Source organism: Pseudophryne corroboree, chromosome 2, assembly GCF_028390025.1.
Source record: "Pseudophryne corroboree isolate aPseCor3 chromosome 2, aPseCor3.hap2, whole genome shotgun sequence".
Taxonomy (NCBI): domain Eukaryota; kingdom Metazoa; phylum Chordata; class Amphibia; order Anura; family Myobatrachidae; genus Pseudophryne; species Pseudophryne corroboree.
This window is the reverse complement of record NC_086445.1, coordinates 892,994,566-893,015,226: the sequence shown is the minus strand read 5'-3', so window position 1 is coordinate 893,015,226 and position 20,661 is coordinate 892,994,566.

The following is a 20,661-nucleotide window of genomic DNA, read 5'->3' as shown; positions in this document are numbered from 1 at the left end:
GAATTTCGCAGGAGACACAATCTCACCCTTGCTGCTGTGGGTAATGAGCTGACTGGTTGGGTGTCATGGTTGAACCCGCGAAATTGGTTCTCTGGTTTAGGAGGATGGGCTCAAGGAGTCATAATGGATGTAGGGAAGTTTCTCCTATGTATCTTGGGTGTCGTCATAACGATTGGCTTGATATTTAGATGTGTTCAGGCTTTAACGAAGTGCAAACGTAGTACCAGGGTAATGAGTCTAAGGAGTGAGGAAATTGTAATTCCAATGGATTTGATTTTTGACCCAACGGTAGAGACAATGATGTGATGAAAATGCGATTATACGGTCCATTTCTTTCACCTGTTTCTCCGTTTTCTCCAAGGTAAAAAGACCCACTTGGACGAGGAATTTGATGATCCTGTACACAGACAACAGATGGATTAAAGAAGAAGTTTTGACAACCTTATACACAGATAATTGATGAACTATGCCATAGACCCCCAGTTTCCCTAGAAATTTTAAATTTACGCTAGCCCAACACTTCTGTAAGTCTATGGACATTGACAAAGCTTTTTGCCCACACTTTTTGGCAAAAGCCCAAAGAAGACTGCATTCAACAGATACCAGACAAGACTTCAACCGACAAATGTTCATTAACCTGACATAGAATACCACTGCATTTACCATAATTGTTCTTTATCTTCATTTCTACAACCTTCAGGTAATGACACACATAGTCGATAGGGAATACAGGCACAGATATCAGCAATCACATATCCCCCCATTCATGTATCATCAACTAAAATGTGCTCCCCCATTTTGTTACAACTAAAATCCGAAAAGAGCTCGGTAAAGTTTGACAGCCCATCCACAGACCCTTAAATACGGGATAAGAAGGAATTCAAATGTATACTTCGCAATACCTCGAAGCTTGATTTTAAAACACGTACGGCATGATGATACATGACCCCTCAAACATGGATTCATACACACATGCTTCTGCTATCTCACTAGGTCATACCCTTTCCTACCTTCTCCTCTCCTCCCCTACCCAACCATAGAAATGTATTTACACATGACATATATTTTTCTCTTTTTGAAATGTTTTAGAAAGTGGCAGTAATTGGTGACTGCCAAAGGGTGGACTGTCAAAGTCAGAAAAATATCACTATGCACACTGCCATATTTGCACCTCATGCGTGTCCTCGCTGCGCATGCGTGCGCTCTCCCGTGCGTACGCATACCCGCTGTTACGTGCACCCGCAGGCGCACGGTATGCGCATTTACGGTAGAGTTTATGTGCGCCTAGCGTGCGACTCGATCGTTACATATTTTAACCATATAATGTATTTTGTAGATTATGGTCCCTTTGATAGAATCTGAAAGTTTAGTTAATGTAGCATGTTCATGAACAAAGAGATCCCTCTTTGTTTGATACGAAGGGTCAGACAAGGGTTATACAGTGGTGTTTAGTATCCATCGGAAGAGTATTTAATTAGCAATATTCCGGTGTTGGTTTGAAGCGGATTAATCGCTCGTGCGAATAGTTATGGACATAAGAAGTTTATGTACTTTTACTATTATTTGCACTCACTTATCCATGCGGCGGGAAACCTAGTTTCCCACCCACCTGAGCAGTTGGAAATAGTCACAGCCCACCTGTATGAATCAACCTATGACCTTTTGTTATAATGCGAAGACGAATTCCTGTGTCCAATGAACAATGAGATTGTAGGGACCATTGTATTGTATTGTGTGTGGGGCATAAATAGACAAGCCGATCTGATCCAGCTCACTCTCTTCAACGGTTCTCATCACTGATAATCGGGAGCTGGATATTCAGAAAGGCGCATGCGATCGTTCCCTTTGTGCGTAAGTTTTCTCCGCAATCATATTGTCTTTATTGTTATTGTGAGCCATATCTCTCTCTCTCTCTCCTCTCCTCTTTCTCTCTCATTTTCCCTTAAACGCAATTGTATTGTATTGTATTTTATGTGTAGTTATCTGGTTAGTTAGTCTATGTTATATTGGTAGTGTATGACTTGTATTGTATTATTCTTTTGCAAATATAACGTTCATAGAAGGTGTTAGAACCTAAGATCGGTATCTGTGTATTTCTTATATTTCTAAGTATTCTCAGAGCGTCGGAGACGCTCGAACAGCTTTTAAGTTAATAAGGTTACACTGTGTTACATCTACACCCTATCACTACACCAAGGTTTACTGCATAATACATTGTTTTATGGTATAGATATAAAGGTTTTACACTGTGAGCGTCAGCGCCGCTTGTGATCTCCTCGTGGTCCAGAGCGTCCGCTACGCTAATAGCGTATCATTACGTTAGTCGGCAGCCAATAGCGTGCCTGCCTGTGATCTCTTGGCCATGAGCGAACGTGACGCTTGAGCGTCTCGACTACGGCTAAGCGATTGTTACGCAACGTGCGTACCCTTACGGTATTCCATACGTCAATAGCGTACAGTGTTCTTAGACCTCTTAAAGGGTTTTAAGTAAGATAAATATTTAGCTTTATCACAGCACATTATGCAAAGAAGAAAAAGAGGTGCAATGAGGTAGCTGGATGACTAAGCTAAGCGACACAAGTGTGTGGCACAAACAACATGGGACGTGCTGGAATTTGCTCAGATGTAATACACACACAATATTGGTGGCACAGGAGAGTGTACCTCTAAACCACACACACACATGGCAAAGCCTGTAAAATTAATTTGGATAATAATAACCCTTTTATTTGGAGCTATTATAATAATATGCAGCACTGGCGAGCGTACCCCTACACCACACAGGGCAAACCCTGTAAAAATTATTTGGATAATACTATAAGTAATGTATTTGGCATTTTATTTGGAGTAAATAATATACAGCACAGGACACCACCACTGGACTGATGCAGCACAAGACAGCACCACTGGATTGATGCAGCACAAGACAGCACCACTGGACTGTACTTATACGGCAGTACCCCTGGACTTATACAGCAGTACCCCTGGCATTGTACGGCAGTGTCACACAGGATGGAACTTAAAAAAACTAGTCCCCAAACAGCACATGATGCAAAGAAAAAGAGGTGCAAGATAGAATTGTCCTTAGGTCCTCCCACCCACCCTTATGTTGTTGAAACAGGACATGCACACTTTAACAAACCAATCATTTCAGGTTATCATCCATATTATTAATTATCTATTCTTAGTGTGTATCTGTCGCTCTGTCTCTCTCTAGTAAGAGAGAGAGAATGGAGAAGATGCTGGTGGGGGGGCAAGTTAAGAAATGTTCTTGCATGAAAGTTTATAGGTTTATATTGTCCAATCTTTCCAACACAAAGAGTAATTTGATTCCATGCAAATGTTTATGCAGAGAAAATGACAAGTAACAACATAGGATTTAGATATTCTGTAAATATAAGAGGAAGAACATAAACTGTCATTTCAGTCAATTATACAGTTCTTGCTTAAGTGTGTATTTTTTTTAGAGGTGTGCGCCGGGCCATTTTTTGCTAGTTTTCGTTCTAATTTGTTTTCCTATTTTGGTTTTGCAAAAATGCTGTGACTGGTTGTGGTTTTGTATTTTTTTTTTAAATGGCAAAAAAAGATAGCTAGAATCAAATAATTTGAGTCTTTGTGTATTCCCACAGTATTATTTACCTCAATAACATTAATTTCCAGTCATTTACAGTCAATTTTAACCACTTCACAGCTCACAATATTGTTTTCATCAAGTTTAGGTCAAAGGCTGAAGCAAGCTGGATGGTTACCAAGTGACAGATAGGTAGTACAAACATACAGATGGAGCCCTCTTCATCTTTGCCTTTAATTGGATTAACTGAGTCAGGCCAGTCGGACTTAATCTCCTGCTGTAATGACTTAATCCCCTGATGTATTGTTCTCTCTGGATTGTATTGCAGCTGAGAACAATAGATAAAGGTTTATGCTAATAAACCATGGTGCACCTAGGCGTAGCAGAGAAGCCAAGATGAGCGTGGCTCGATCTGTACGGCAGTTTATAGCACATCTATGAAACGCTACAACACAGCAGTGTCAGAAAAGAAAAGTGGTACAAGGTGGAATTGCCCTTGGGCTCTCTCACCCAACCTTATACTGGTTATTAAAAAGGGCATGTACAGGTTAAAATATATAGCACTTCAGCAACAGGGACTCACACTTTTGTGACTGAAGTGCTTGGTTTGTTTGGGCACCCACAAAACAGTTTTTTGGAAAGACTACCTCCGATCACTATTGAGGATGTTGATGATGGGGATGTTAATTACATTATAATATTGTAACATACATTTATTGAACTCACCACAAATGAGTTCATTAAATTTGCCCAGATGGTTAACGTCCATACCTCTACTAATTGTGGAGCAGATGTATTAACCTGTAGAAGTGATAAAGCAGTGATAAAGCAGTGATAAATGCAAGGTGAGAATGCACCAGTCAATCAGCTTCAATATGTAAATTGAGAATTGGGCGCTGATTGGCTGGTGTGTTATCACTTTCCACTTATCAGCGGCTGCCGGGTGTACTGACAGCAGCGGTGGTGGGAGCAGAGAGTGGCGGGGGAGCAGTGTGCGGCGGCCAGCGGGGGGAGCAGCGTGAGGCGGCCGGCAGGGGAAGCAGCGTGAGGTGGCCGGCGGGGGGAGAAATGTGGCGATCGGCGGCCAGAGCACTACAGGGAGAGAGTTGCCTGGTCGGGGGACGGCCATCAAGGTACCTCTCATCCCCATAGCCCGCCGCTCCGCTCCCCGTCTCCTCATCTCAATCCGACTTGTTTTCAAGTCGGATTGAGTTTGTCGGAAAGGGGGCAAAAACCTGTCGGATTTGGCCGACAGCAGCAGGTGGATTGGAGGATATTCCGCCGATCCACCTGCTTTCCGACAGCATTCCGACAAGTCGGGTTTCCCGACTTGTCGGAAAAAATGTGCCCCTATTGAATAGATCGGAACCCCTTCCGACCTAGTCCAGTCGGAAACTGCCGTCTTTATGACAAGACGGCAGTTTCCGACTCTTATTGAATACACCCCTAAATGATAAAGTTTCGGTTTCAGGTCTCTGATAGAATGAAGTAATGCAGGGATATCATAGAACAGTTATCCCATACAGTATATCAAATGAGAATTATAGGACAGACTTTAGTTCACATTAAACTATACCCACAGTACGTAGTATTGTAATATGGGCAACTGAGTTCAGGCTGCAAATGCAACAGTGACTGTGGGGCTAACTCTGCAAGGATCGCTGATGCAATCCTTACTGCATTTCCCCAAATGTTTAAGTGCTGCATGAATACCTGCGCAGGATCCCTTGGTAATTACCACCGATGGGCCCTGTCTTGGGTCTTAGGCCCTCATTCCAAGTTGTTCGCTCACTAGCTGCTTTTAGCAGCCGTGCAAACGCTAAGCCGCCGCCCTCTGGGAGTGTATCTTAGCTTAGCAGAAGAACGAAAGGATCGCAGCGCTGCTGATAAAAAAGATTGTGTAGTTTCTGAGCAGCTCCAGACCTACTCCTAGCTTGCGATCACTTCAGACTATTTAGTTCCTGTTTTGACGTCACGAACATGCCATGCGTTCGGCCAGCCACGCCTGCGTTTGTATCAGACATGCCTGCGTTTTTACACACACTCCCTGAAAACGGTCAGTTACCTCCCAGAAACACCCACTTCCTCTCAATCACTCTGCGGCCAGCAGTGCGACTGAAAAGCGTCGCTAGACCTTGTGTGAAACTACTTCGGCTGTTGTGAAAGTACGTCACGAATGCGCATTGCGCCGCATGCGCAGAAGTGCCGCTTTTATACCTAAACGCTGCACTGCGACAAAACCAGCTAGCGAACAAATCGGAATGACCTCCTTAATCAACTACCTGGTGATAGTTTATGTACTCCATCTACTAATTCTCCACAGTAGCTAGCACTTCAGTCACTGATATGAAGGAACTACAGTATATAAAGCTTCCTAGCTTTACACCATCCTGATACTCAGCACCACACGGCACTGCTGCAAGGAACGAGATCCATCCACATCAAATACTGACTGAAAGGAAACAATAATGTTTACAGTCTGTTCAGTTTGTGGAGAGGCAGCGAGTCCGGTTAGTTTAGAGGGGATTCAGGTGCTGGGTAGACTGGTGCTTCAATTGCTGGGTCACCTTCTATTGTATGCTCATTTTTCTCTGGACTTAGGGGGTAATTCAGAGTTGATCGCAGCAGCAAGTTTGTTAGCAGTTGGGCAAAACCATGTGCACTGCAGGGGGGGCAGATATAACATGTGCAGAGAGCGTTAGACATGTTGCAACCTTTTGGCCTAAAAACAATATTGGGAGGTGTGAGGTGTTCAGAATAGACTGGAAATGAGTGGAAATGAATGATATTGAGGTTAATAATACAGTATGATCAAAATTACCCCCAAATTATGTGATTTTAGCTGTTTTTATGGGTTTTTTCCCCAAAAATCATCCAGATCCAAAACCAAAACCAAAACATGAAAGGGTGGTTTGGCAAAACCGATCCAGATCCAAAACATGATCATGGAACCAGAACCAAAACCAAAACACAAAACACGAAAAAGTGCCTGCCACACATCTCTAGCCAAAATACAAGTAATATAGGTGTTCCTGCACTATAAAAATAAAAAAAGAATGTTTTGCTGTCTACATGCTTCTAGCTTGGCCAGTTTTAACATAGGGACATATTGGTGCCTTTCAAAAAGTGTCCTCACATTAATCTGTGTGATTTGGCGACCAAATCTCCATAGTAGGGATTATATTGAATCCAAAATGTATAAATTGCTTGAGTAACTTCCATTGCTGTACTATAAAATTTAATAGGAATATTAACTTAGCAGGCATCGTAGCTAATGGATTTTGCCAAACTGTAGCAACCCCTCACTGTGTACAAAGACAGACTTCCTGTCGTCACACTGCCAAACAGCATTGAGATTGTTGAAAAACTTAATTCAGCTGTAAGCATTCAAGCAACTAGTATTAGTAGCAGTATTAGCTCTTGGTGTTGGCTGATTCTGAGCTTGCTGTGGCAAAGCTGTTCCGAAGCAATCATGCTAAAAGATAGCATGTTAATTCAGTAAATATTGCAAATACCAAATTATCAATTTACAGCACCAGCACAGAGCTTATCAGGCAGGATATAAACACAGAAGCACACACTTTTTTCTCACTTTTTCTTCCCTGAGGTAGTCTTAACACTCAGTCAGGCGCAGCTGTCCTGACAGGCGCAGCAAAGCTGTTCTCGCTCCCCGCTCTGCCCCAAGGGGGCACAGGAGCCTGTCCCTTCTAGTACCTTCCTTCTCTAGGTGCTGTTCGAAACCCCCCTTATCATTTTTCCCGCCGCCTGCGTGGAGTGCAGTAGTGACTCTCCTGGCCTCTCAGGCCCATTGCGTCCGAACTCGTCCGAAGGTTCGTATTTCCTTTTATTTTCATCTATTAATTGTTTATTGTGCTCATTTTATAAATGAAAATTACAAAGGTAGTGGATATTTAGCGAAAATATGTAGGTTTGTCCAGGGTTGCCTCTCAGGCACACTGCGTCTTTAAATTTCAGTATTTTTTGTTTTACTTACTTTGAGGTTAATAAATGAGGTTTTTTGAATCAGATTTCTAACATTCTCTCTTTCTATGTCCTAATGAAGGTCACTGATCACTTTAAGAGAGTAAGAATTGAGTTAATTAGGTGCTAATGACGATTTTCTAACAGGCACCTGTCAGGCGCACTGTGCCGGAACCCGGGAGTCCCAGAGGTGCGCCTGATGGAGGGTTAAAAAGACAAAACGTTTTGGGCACTCAGACACACCCATTTTCTTTTTTATTGGCCCTCATCTAAGCAAATCCAAACAATCAAGGAGGGACAGTATACACTGGAATGCCTGACACTGACTATGGGCCCGATTCAGTAAGGGTTGTAAATTCTGCTAAGTAGCGCAATTTGCAATCCTTGTGATCACATGCTGGTGCCACCCATCGCAGGGCAAGGCCGCCCAGCATGCTGACTACCGCCCTTCCCCTTGATCAAGCAGAAATTGCAATTGCACCGTATTTTCTGCTTGATCACAGAAATTAAGGTTTCCTCCTGCCGCTGCAGCTTGGCTTGAATCGGGCCCTATGTAATCGCATGTTTGCCATCTAAACTGCACTTTTGTCTGGTTACCATATGTAAGTGCACAATAAATCATTTTATTTACTGAGTAGTTAATCATGACTCTTAGGGGGGAATTTAAATGTTTGAAAAGTTGGTTGGGTGTCTGTTTTTTTCCTGTCTATTAGATAGGAAAAACAGACACCCAACTGACTTTTCAAACAATTGAATACCCCCCTTAGTATTATTAGTATAACCACTAATGTGTATACCAGCAGTACTGAAGCTGAACCCTAACAACTGAATGCATGTATCCTTTCTCGCATTACATATACATGTACTGTAAGCATTTTATTTGATATTTCGAAGTGATGTCAGTGGTCAGAGGCCACTACCCACCCTGAACTTGTGTAGAAAGGATGAGGGAAAGCCTAGATGACTGTGGTCCCACTCACATCCCATGCATCCACACCCATTAAGGCTCAGCGGGGTCATATTTTCCTCATTTCATGGCATTATATGCTACTCATTTATATGTTGAAGATACATTTACCTCTAAAACTTTGTCTTTTGCACCTTGTTTTATAGAAATATACTGATACTTTGCATTGTGTTCTAATAACAACTATACCATATACAATACACATATCATGATAGATAGACAGACAGACAGACAGACAGACGGACGGACGGACGGACGGACGGACGGACGGACAGATAGATAGAATTACTGTAGTAAATGAGATATTAGATGTTACGTGATACTCACTCTGTCTAGATACAAAGATGGATAAATCAATAAAATGCATTAAGGAAGATAACACTGCAAGGTCCTAATCAAGAAAGAGATAGCCTTCACACTCCCAAGATACCAATTTGGTAGGAGCTGGTATTGCTGATGCATTTAAAGCAAATCTATCCAGAAAGCACAGGAATTAAGTTGTCACTTTTAGTATGTCCATATTAAGGAGTATATATTTACTATGTAAGCATTGATCCCCAACAAGTGTTTAGAACAAACTGGGGGTCAGTTACAAAGGGCGAGTTGATACATATGAATTGGAATCTCACAGGACGGCAATATTCATTACTGGACCACTCCACTTTCATTACGCCATCTCCCCGACAGGAAATGGTGTGGGTCCTTTCCTCAGGACCACTGCGGCTAGAGACAAGTTTTTCCTCACCTCTGACCCAGCTCAATTTCTTCTCTTCTGCAGTTCCTATCTGGAGAATTCTGAAAATGAGTGGAGTTTGTGCAAGCTTTTAAGCTGTATGTTACAAACAGGCACATTACATGTACATAATGTATTTTCTTATATTGCCATTAGTACAGAGATTATGATGAAGCAACATAGTTTATTTGTGACGCTTTCATTTTTCTTTATTGTAATGCATTTACACAAATATCACTGGGGTGTGTAAATTCTGCTGAAAAGAAGTATACAATACTGAAATGCAGAAATGCAGAACTCCATGCTATTTATTATTTACACTGTCTAACTCACATTTCCAAGCAACATAGTTAAAGGTGAAGATCAGACACCTGGGGGTTTACTAAAGGTTGATTTTCAACGATTTGAAATTGTTAAAAATCAATGAGAATAGATCTTTAGTAAATATACCACCTTAAGGGCAGATTATTAGCCATTTTACAGATACAAATTTCTGACCCATGACAATTAGATTTTTTTTTCTTGCGTGAGTCAATTCAAGTGTTCACATATTCATGACCATGTAAAGTCCAAGTCAATTGCTGAACCTGTAATGTTATCATGCATGGATAATAAATTCCTAATAATAGTTTGTGCGTTGGTACTGTTGTTAGTAAGATTTCTAATATTTCTTAAATTCCTTTAGGATATCCCAGATGGCAAACACATAAGGGAGGTATGGGAGGTGTGGTATAGTGAATCTTATCATTACAGCACATCAATGCTGCTCAATGCTATGATTTAAAAAAAATGTATTTGCAGTTTCTTATACAGCGCAGCATATTCCATTGCACTTTACAATTGGAAACAAGAGTGATAAGGTAAACTGGGTAATAACAGACAGACATAGAGATAGGAAGGCCCTGCTCGCAAGCTGGGTGTGGTATGGCTGACCGATGATCTCCTGCCCGCCGGTCAGCATACCGATGCTGGGATCCCAGCTGGGAGGGGCGAGTGCCGCAAGCCCCTTGCGGGCTTGCTGCACTCGTCACGCTGCGGGCTCGGTGGTGACTTGTGGTCGCCGCGGGTTCTGTACCCACTCTATGGGTGTCGCGGACACCCATGAGTGGAATAGTCCCTGTTGGTCGGCATGCCGACCATTGGGATAGAGAGGGGTTGGGATTTTGGGTGAGGTCATGTGACTGTTGGTCTGCTGACTGCAGGTCACATGAACACCACCCCTCAAGCTTACAATCTATAGGGAAAGATGAAGGATACACAAGGATAAGTACTATCTATAGCATAGCGGCAGAGGCGTAACTAAGGGAGGTCAAGCAGGGCACGTGCCCTGGTTGCCTTGGCAGGTCGAGCAGAGGGGGGTGCCGCTGGCAGCCAGGGCAATGTGTATCTGGCAATGTGGGGTAATATGTATCTGGCACTGTGGGGTAATGTGTATCTGGCACTGGGGTATTTGTGTATCTGGCACTGTGGGGTAATGTGTATCTGGCACTGCTGGGTCAATGTGTATCTGGCAATGTGGGGTAATATGTATCTGGCACTGTGCGGTAATATGTATCTGGCACTGTGGGGTAATATGTATCTGGCACTGTGGGGCATTTGTGAATCTGGCACTGTGGGTCAATGTGTATCTGGCACTGTGTGCACTGTGTAAAAAGGGGACTCTGCCTGCGTACTGTGTAAAAAGGGACTCTGCCTGCGTACTGTGTAAAAAGGGGACTCTGCCTATATACTGTATAAATAGAGAACTCTACTGCCGTAATGTGCAAAAATTGAGTGAAGGTGTGCTGAGAGATGACACAAGGGGTAGGTGATAGTGTGCTGAGAGATGACACAAGAGGTAGGTGATAGTGTGCTGAGAGAAGATGCAGGGGGAGGTGATATTGTGCTGAGAGGCTACACAGGGGGTAGGTGATAGTCATGTTGGTACGCCTCATTTTCAGTGGCCATGCCCCTTCTGGTATGTGACCATGTGACCCCACCTCTTCTAGTGCGTGGGATGGCCATGGCCATTTATTCGGTGCGCGCCTTAGGCGCGCACACATACTGTAGTTGGTTTTATGGGTATTATATTATGGGGGGACGCCACTCTTCATCTTGCCCTGGGCTCTAAGAACCCTAGTTATGCCTCTACATAGCAGTCCCACCAGATTGTAAAGATAGTCCTGATTGAATGTAATTAGATATGAATGCTTCTGAAGGTTATGTGGGAGTTTTAGGGATTTGCGTGGCAGAGCATCCCATAGGGTGGGTGCTGCCCAATGAAAGTCCTGCAATTGTAAATGGGAGCAAGCAATCCATGCAGATGAGAGATGCAGATTTTGTGCAGAGCAGAGAGGTAGAGTTGGGAGATATTTTGAGATAAGCGAAGAGATATATTTTGATGTACTGTAGTTTGGTGACTAGCTTTAAATGTGTATAGAAGTATTTTATATTAAATACGGTAGAATATGTGCCACCAATGGAGGGACTGACAGAGTGGATCAGCAGACAATGAAGATCTTTCTGGGAAGATCAGCCTTGCAGCTGCATTTAAAATGGATTGTAGTGGTGAGATTCTTTTTTTTGGAAGACAAATAAGGAGACTATTGCAATAAACAATGCAGGAGATAATAAGCGCATGGATTCGAGTTTTTGCAGTGTCTTGTGTAAGATAATGGTATATTTTGGATATATTTTTTAGATGAATGTAACATGATTTAGAAACAGATTGAATGTGTAGTACAAAGGACAGTTCAGAGTCAAGGATGACATCTAGGCAGCAGGCTTGTGGGGTAGGGTACAGTAGATTGTCGAGTTGTCAAAGTTATGGCGATATTAGGTTAGTGATTACTCTTGGCTGGTGGGAAGGAATATAATTCTGTTTTAGAAATGTTGAGTTTGAATCCAAGATGAAATTGCAGAAAGGCATTCAAAGAAACGGATCAAAACCGATGGTGACAACTCTGGGTAGGATAGATAGATTAGAGTATCATCAGTGCACAAATTATGCTGAAATCCTAAGGAGCCGATAAGTTTGCCAAGAAATGAGGTGTAGATTGAGAAAAGCAGAGGACCTAAGACTGAGCTTTGCTGAACTTCAACTGATAAAGGTAGCAAAGAGGAAGTGGAATCAGAGAAGCAAACACTGAAAGAGCGATTAGATAGGTAGGATGGGAACCAAGAAAGGGTTGTGTCCTGAAGACCTTGGGATTGTAGTGTTTGTATGAAAAGAGAGTGGTCAACAGTGCCAAAAGCAGAAGAGTGATTTGGAAGAACAAGAAGTGAGTAATGGCCTTTAGAGTAAGCAGTGACCAGATCTTTCACTACTTTAGTCAGCGCTGTCTCTGTGGAGTGGGACTGAAAACCTTACTGAAGTGGGTCCAATAAGTTGTGTGGGTTAAGAAAGTTTTTGAGGCTAGTATAGGCGAGTCTCTGAAGAAGCTTGGAGAGGCATGGGAGCTGAGATATGGGACAGTAGTTAGCGAGACAGTTTGTGTCAGAATTGTTTCTTTCAAAACAGGAGTAATATTTGCATGCTTGAACAGAGAAGGAAAGATACCAGTAAAGAGTGAGAGAGATTACTGTTATGAGCCTATGGCCTGCTGCAGACGTGAGCCGCCATCTCGCTCTCCCTAGTGTCCTGGCCATTGCTAGGTAACCGGGACACTGAAAAGCTTCCGCCTGGTGGCTTCCTGTAGTCACTTAGCTATGAGGACGCCGGGTGGAAGTCAGTGTGACGTGCAGCACCCAAACTGCACAGGCTTTTAATTTAGGAAAGAGCCTGGATGTGCAGCGCTCAGCTGCACAGTTTTGTTAATCAAGGGGGGCCTGGCTGCATTGAGCCTTATTATTGATTGATGCTCCTTTATATTCTCAGCCTGCCCATTGTTCACTGCTGGTCATAGTTCCAGATTGCTGTGGGAGCCCTTGTCGCTGGGTTCAAAGTCTAAGTTTATGTACCTCTTCTCCTGTTTGTTCCCATCTTTGAACAGCATTTCTGTGTCCAGTCTCTATTCAGCACCAGTGTCTGCTAGCAAACTTTTGCATTTTGATTTCATTATACTTGTCTCTAGTACACTTGTGCACGAGTGTTAAGCAGAAGTTATTGCTCCTCCCAGTCCTTCCTCCATTCTCTTGCACCTCAGTCTCAGCCCCTTAGGTGCACAAGGGACCCAAGCCAGATCTACTTTGCTGGAAGACCGAACCACCCCCTCCAAGTTCCGGATCATCATACGTATTTTGAGGACTCCAATAGCAGACTGGACCGATGATTTTCATACACCGCACTGCATGAGGAGCTCACTATCCAAAATTCAGGAGCATTACATCCTCTAGCGGCAATTTGCTACTATATGGGACACTGCTTACCTCTCAAATACCAACCTATACCAGACTCGGACCAACCTGGGGGAATACTTTGGAACGGACTTTCCACCTACCAACTTCTTTCATTGCTGGCCAATTGGGTAACCCTTTTTTCATACCCCAACTGTATGTTTTTATTAAGCTATATTGATGTTGCATGTATTTTATGATACACTTATCACTTTATTTTAGTGATAATATATTTTATTATTAAATTGTACAATTATTAGACGAATACTATTGTTGTCACATTACATTAATCTAGCGCAGCCTTCCATTTTTCCTGTTTGTTTATCTTGTGGGGGTGACTCCCCTTTATTTAAGGCAGCAGCTCGGTGAAACACCTTATACCTAAAGCGCCTGAGTACCCTTTGGGTAATCAAACTTCTACTCCTTTATATTCTCAGCCTGCCCATTGTTCACTGCTGGTCATAGTTCCAGATTGCTGTGGGAGCCCTTGTCGCTGGGTTCAAAGTCTAAGTTTATGTACCTCTTCTCCTGTTTGTTCCCATCTTTGAACAGCATTCCTGTGTCCAGTCTCTATTCAGCACCAGTGTCTGCTAGCAAACTTTTGCATTTTGATTTCATTATACTTGTCTCTAGTACACTTGTGCACGAGTGTTAAGCAGAAGTTATTGCTCCTCCCAGTCCTTCCTCCATTCTCTTGCACCTCAGTCTCAGCCCTGTCTCCATTGTTTGCCTTCCCTTTGCCTCACTCTTCCCAACTCCTATCTTGCTTTCGTACCCCATCTCTCTACAATCATTGATCCAGGTCATTTAGGGTTGAGCTCGTACTACCACCAGCGGCATAAGTCCTGGCAGCATCCCAGTATCAGTAGGCACACTCAGTCTTATGGGAAAAGCGGCTGTTATAGGCAAGAAGACTGGCTGGTGACTTCTACGAGTCTCAGCCCTGTTTGTATAGGGGTCACTGTCCAGAAGATTCTCAACAAGCCATACATTGTCAAGAAGAAGACCCTATGATTCTAACAATTACAGATTTTAGTTAAGGCTGGCATAAGCACAGGAGACACATTTTTACATACTTGTGAGGGTATAGGATCAAGAGAAGAGGTAGTGAAGTAGGAGGATAAGAAGTTTGTTGATACTTCATCTTCATTTGTGGGTTCGAATGAAGAGAAAGTGATAGAGGGTTCAGGTAGGGAATTGATCAGGCCAGTGTCTGACAAAGAGCATACCATTTCATCTTGAAATTTATCAATCTTGTCCTTGAAGTAGGAAACAAGTACTTGTGTACTGATAGTAGCTAGTGAGGAGGGTGAGGGAAGGTAGAGAAGTGATTTAAATGTATTAAATAGTTGCTTGGGTTTGGTGGCATGAGTAGAGACGAGAGATTGGAAATATATTTGTTTGGCAGTGTCCAGGGCATTACGATAGGAGTGGTAGTCTATGTGGTCTTATATGTGAGGAAGGCACTTGGATTCCGAGATTTACGCCACTGATGTTCTATTTTACTTGAGTTTTTGTAAGTTTTTTGTTGATTAAGAGTGCCACCGTTGGCTTCTAAGTCTACGTGGATTGTGATGGGTAGCCGGAGCCATCAGTGACATGCGGTGGGGTGAGGCAGGTGAGGCAGAGCCTTTCCTGCCATACTAACGTTTGTGCCAACATTTTGACTGTATAAAGTATATGGAAAATACAAAGAATTTGTTTGAAATATCTTCTTTGCATTATTCTAATAACTTTTATAGCCAAAACTCTGGAGTAAAAAGTTGATGGCAGGTGAGGTGCTTATCTTTTCTGCACATCTATGATTAGCACTACCCAAATTTCCAGGAATTTATACTGCTGCACCTGTGTATAATGCCCATATGTACCCTTTGGCTCAAATATTGCATGTAAATCTGGCTTTTGTGCTAGCCAGTGGCTCCTAAGCCATATAGCTCACCACATGTCCCTGGGAGCCATTTAATCAAGGGATCTCTCTAGGGTCTGGTTCAGGGGGGATACAGCAGTCTCAGGTGAGGTAAATGTAGAAATTGGTGGGAGCATTTGTTGCAGAGAGGAAAGTTGTTGAAAATTAATAGTGCTACTATTTCTGCAAGTTAGAGGATGCTTGCTTGATTTCAGTGTCATAGAGTTTGGGGTAATGGAAGAGATCAAGAAGGTGATAATGTGATCAGAGAGAGAGAAAGGAGTATATAGATTTCTTTTTGCAGCCATTAGTTAAAAATAATAAATCTCATTTGATGAACACAGAATTTTTTTTATTAATTTAGAGAAGGTTGTTTGGATGGAGGGACTCATGTTGGTTACTGCCGATGTGAGTTCCCTCTATACCATAATAGACCATGAACAAGGTATTGAAGCATCCAGGTACTTTCTGGGTCAGTCCGACATTTCGAAAGATCTCCAAAATGTTCTCATTGATGGTATTCGTTTCATCTTGACTAATAATACATTTCTGTTTAAGGATGAATTCTTCATCCAAAAGACTGGAACCGCAATGGGCACTAGGTTAGCTCAAAGCTACGCTAACCTTTTTATTGGTCTATGGGAACTTGAAAGTGTATGGAGTAATAATCCATTTGGAGCGAACCTAGTGTCCTATATGCGGTATATAGATTATATATTTTTTTTATTTGGAACGGGGGAGTGGATCTTTTGGAGCAATTTTGCACCTTTCTTAATGCCAAAAAATACAACATCAAATTGACTTTTGAGTCCAGTGAAACAAGGATTGATTTCTTGGATATTACTGTTTATGTGAAAGAGGGCAAATTTCTTACCATGAATTATACCAAACCCACAGACTCCTATTCATACATTCCTATAGATAGCTGTCATCATAAGAGTTGGATTTACTCCATTCCAAATGGTCAGATTAAACGTCTTAAACGGAACTGTACAGAACAGAGAGTTTTTCTGGATCAGGCTACAGTAATGGGAAATAACTTTGAAAGGTGTGGCTATGACAAAAAACGTGTGGAGGAAGTAATTACGGTAGTGAAAGAAACAGACAGAAGGCAACTTTTAGAACCTAGAGCTAAGAGAGAGACTGGAAATAATAAATTCCAATGGGCCTTTATTACTGAATATACAGGCCAACATAAAAAAATAGAGAGGATTATAAGGAAGCACTGGAGTGTTCTAAAGAAAGATCCAGATATTGGCACTGTACTCCCTGAAAGACCCACACTTATCTACAGGATAGCACCTAATCTAAAAACAAAACTAGTGTCAAGCACTTTTCGATCTAAACCCAGAGAAGCGGCAATAAAATCACAGGGCTTCTATAGGTGTGGAGGATGTCAGGCATGTAAAAATACTGACTATAAGGGCATTAGTAAATTTTAAAAAGTTACAATTACTGAGATTGAAGTCCATATTAAGGACTTTATAACGTGTCATTTTAAGAATGTTATTTATACCATCAAATGTTCGTGTAATAAATTTTACATCAGTAGAACCTCCAGACCTCTAAAAACCCATCTGGGTGAGAACTTAAGAAATATAAAAAAGGGGTTAGAGATGCATGCGTTATCTCTCCATTTTAATGAAGTCCATGGGTGCTCACCAAAACATATTGAAAGCTTTTTTGGAATTAGACAAATTAAAGGCAACATAAGAGAGGGCAATATTTCTAGAATGTTGGCTAAGAAAGAAATGAACTGTATCTATTTATATAAAATACTTCAGCCTCGGGGTCTTAATAAAGACTTCGAGTTTGAAGTGGTTTCTTTAATAAAAGAGCCTATCTATGCCTCTTTTTCTTTTTTTTGCCTTTGTAGGTAATCATAGCACTGTCCATATAAATATGTAAGGTGTTATGGTGAAGCTGTGTTTATTGTGTTAACACTTATTTTCAGTTTGTTTTAAATATGAACATGGGATTTTCCGAATAAAAACTCTACCAATTGATCATTTTGGATAACCATTATGTGGCTATATAATTCTTTTTTTGTACAGTTTTTCTTTTCCTCTTGAATATTATTTATTCTGTCCTGTGTCTTCTAACGGTGGGGACAATGGTTTGCCTCGGACGCCTGTTCCCGGGCTATGCGGCAATCGTTGATCCCCCATGTGGATAAACATAATGAATTTTATTATGCATGTAAAAAAAGTTATAGAAAAGTAATATTTGTTTTTTAGTACAAATTTATATTTTTTATTGTGTGTCATGCCACATAAGTATTGCCATGTTTATAAATAGTGTATACTTCTGCATATGTGGAATGCAGTGCGGAGACTGGCTGACACGCACATGTCATTTCAGAAGCGATGGAAGCCGGAGGGTTTTCTTTGGGTCACAGCGGCACCGTGGTGGAATGCATGTGGTGCCACAGTACATTACATCATATGATCATGACGCGCATATGTCATTTCCGTTGAGACGGAAGTGGGTGGCCATTTGGAATGCAGAGACGCGGCGGTGGAATGCATAAGGCACCGCCGTGTTGTGTTTTCTATCGACGGTCAAGACATTTAAACTAAAGGATCTTCATTTGAGGACCATGGAATACATATGTATGGCCTGATACACAATTGGGGCACAGTTTTATGTGATTGTAATTAATATTATCTTTGGAATGTGATGTGTATTTGCTTCTGGAGTCAAACTTACGGGTTAAATTCCCCGAAGTACATGTATTTTTGTGTAAAGTTGAGATAAAGGGAATTGTAACAACAACATTGTATGTTATGAATTTGTTTTATTATTGGGAATTGTTATATTATTTATTTTTGTCATGTTCTATCATGGTTTCATGAAATATGATGTCACTTCCTGATGTTATCCGATTGGCTACCTTTTATTTAAATAGTAGGGGTTCTCACAGTGGAAACATGTCTTGACAAAGGCTCCAATAGAGCTGAAACACGTTGACAGGACTGGGCACTATGACATTTTAATTTTTTCTATCATCAGCGACCAAAGGTAATACTCCATCACTTACCTGTTTGGGGGTCCGGATTTCCTAATTCAAGGTGATTTTTTTTTTTCCTCTGTGCCTGATTTTTAATCATTTATGTACGATCTTTTTCATTATTGTTTTTATTTTTTATGTGGATTTACCCCAACTATGGGGTTTGTGTAGTCAATGCTACTTTTAATATAAAGAACTTCTAAAGTGGTCAGGACTTTTCTGCTTTGAATTTTTTTTTTTAACTATACACTATCAATTGTATTTTGAATGTCTGTGGTCTATGGATCGGAATGATTGCCTAGGATGGGGGCTAAAGAAACTCAGATAGGATTTACATCACTACCTGGCCTGTAAGTGTGGTACGCATCTAAAAGTGTGAAAATAACTGCATAGATAAAAGAAACATTTTGTTGCATATATTCCTTGCTCATAAAGTGAGTAGGGTACGCATCACCTTCTATTCTCTGTGGTGAAGGTCACATGAGGGCTTAAAGAAACAAAGAAACCTTTATGCACATATTTGTTAGGGCTTCATTGTGAGTCGGGGTATGCTCTCCTGACTTGTATTGTTTTCCTTCTTGGGGTCCAGTGGGCTGTACAGAATTAATTTGTGATAAGATAATCCTATACATTTTTTTGTTTTGTTTTATTTATCTTTTTATATCTGCTGAATCTGAGAGCCTACTGTTCAAAACAATCATGGACGGGAGACTGATAGAAGGAACAAGGACACATATTACATAACATATAAGGAATGTATATTTCACCTTTCTATTAAACGCTTATATGAGTATTTTTTCCTTTGCTCCGTGAGATATCTCAGGATAATATACAATAAAAACAGAAATAAACCGTCATAGTGCAATATGTCCTTATACAATAAAGGTGATGTTATTTCTGGCAGAGATGAATCTACTGAGACATGGATGGCATACCCCACTCACAATGTATACAATAAGTCTCCGCACGTAAAGGTATCTTTGCCTCTATTACACAAATGAGCCGTGGCAATAAATGCGTACCGTTACTCACTCAGGAATAGGCGACGATCCTCATATAGCGGTTTCTTTTCAAGCTGCTCCAAAGATAAACGTAAAGGTGGTAGTATAAAATAAAAACACTTTATTTTAAAATACATAGGCAGGGAACCCCACATACAACAACTCAGGGGTGGAAAGTGAACAACTGGTAGGCCGTCGGCCGAAAACGGCAATAGCCAGCTAGATGAAAAGACACAATTCCAGCCTCAAGAGGAGAGATGTGTATAAAATCCACCTGTCAAATCTTTCCAACGCGTTTCTCCCCATTAATGGGGCTTTTTCAAGGAACAAGAATGCTCACTAAATGAGACTATTTAAATAAGATCACTGGAAATTGATGCAAATAAGAATTTAATTAACTTAAATTGAAAGCAGATGGGATACTATAGTAACGCGTCTTCACGTGTACCCAGAATTCAGTGCAGTCCACTTAACCTGTATAGGCGTTCATGCTCCCGGACGGAAGAACACTTCCTCCCGTACTGAGCTCACTTCCTGTCAGCATCTCCGTAGTAATATATCAGGATGCACTGACGGACTTCCGCCCTTACCTAGTATGTAAAAGCTAGATACCGCCCCTACCCAGAATATGAAAAATAGGTACCACCCATATTGATCTTAAATTCTGTTCGCGTTTCCATGGCAACATGCCTGGAAATGCGAGCGGGCTGATGTCACCACAGATTAAATAAAGTTTTACTGGATACTTTTTATTTCATAAACATTTCTACATAAAATCCACTATCTTGGATGCCTGATTACCAAGGCACTTGCCCAATATATAATAGTAACCGTGACAACCCTTCTAGACAAACCTACTTGAGGCTGCAATTATGTACTTAAATAAAAAATCCAATACAATAAACTCACATTATAAAAACCACCTTAATTCAAATTCATGATTTAGGCCATTTGGCACTAGGGTTTGTAGATTAAAAATCCACTTAATTTTGCTTTTTGCTAATCTAATATCTCTATTGTTACTCCGCCATAGATCCTTAGTCAATTCTATACCCCAGAATGATGTGATATGGTCAGTAGAACAATTATGTATCTCCTTAAAATGAAGGGAGAATGGATGAGTAATCGATCCCTTCCGTATATTTCATAGATGTTCTGCCCAACGAATTTTTAACAAC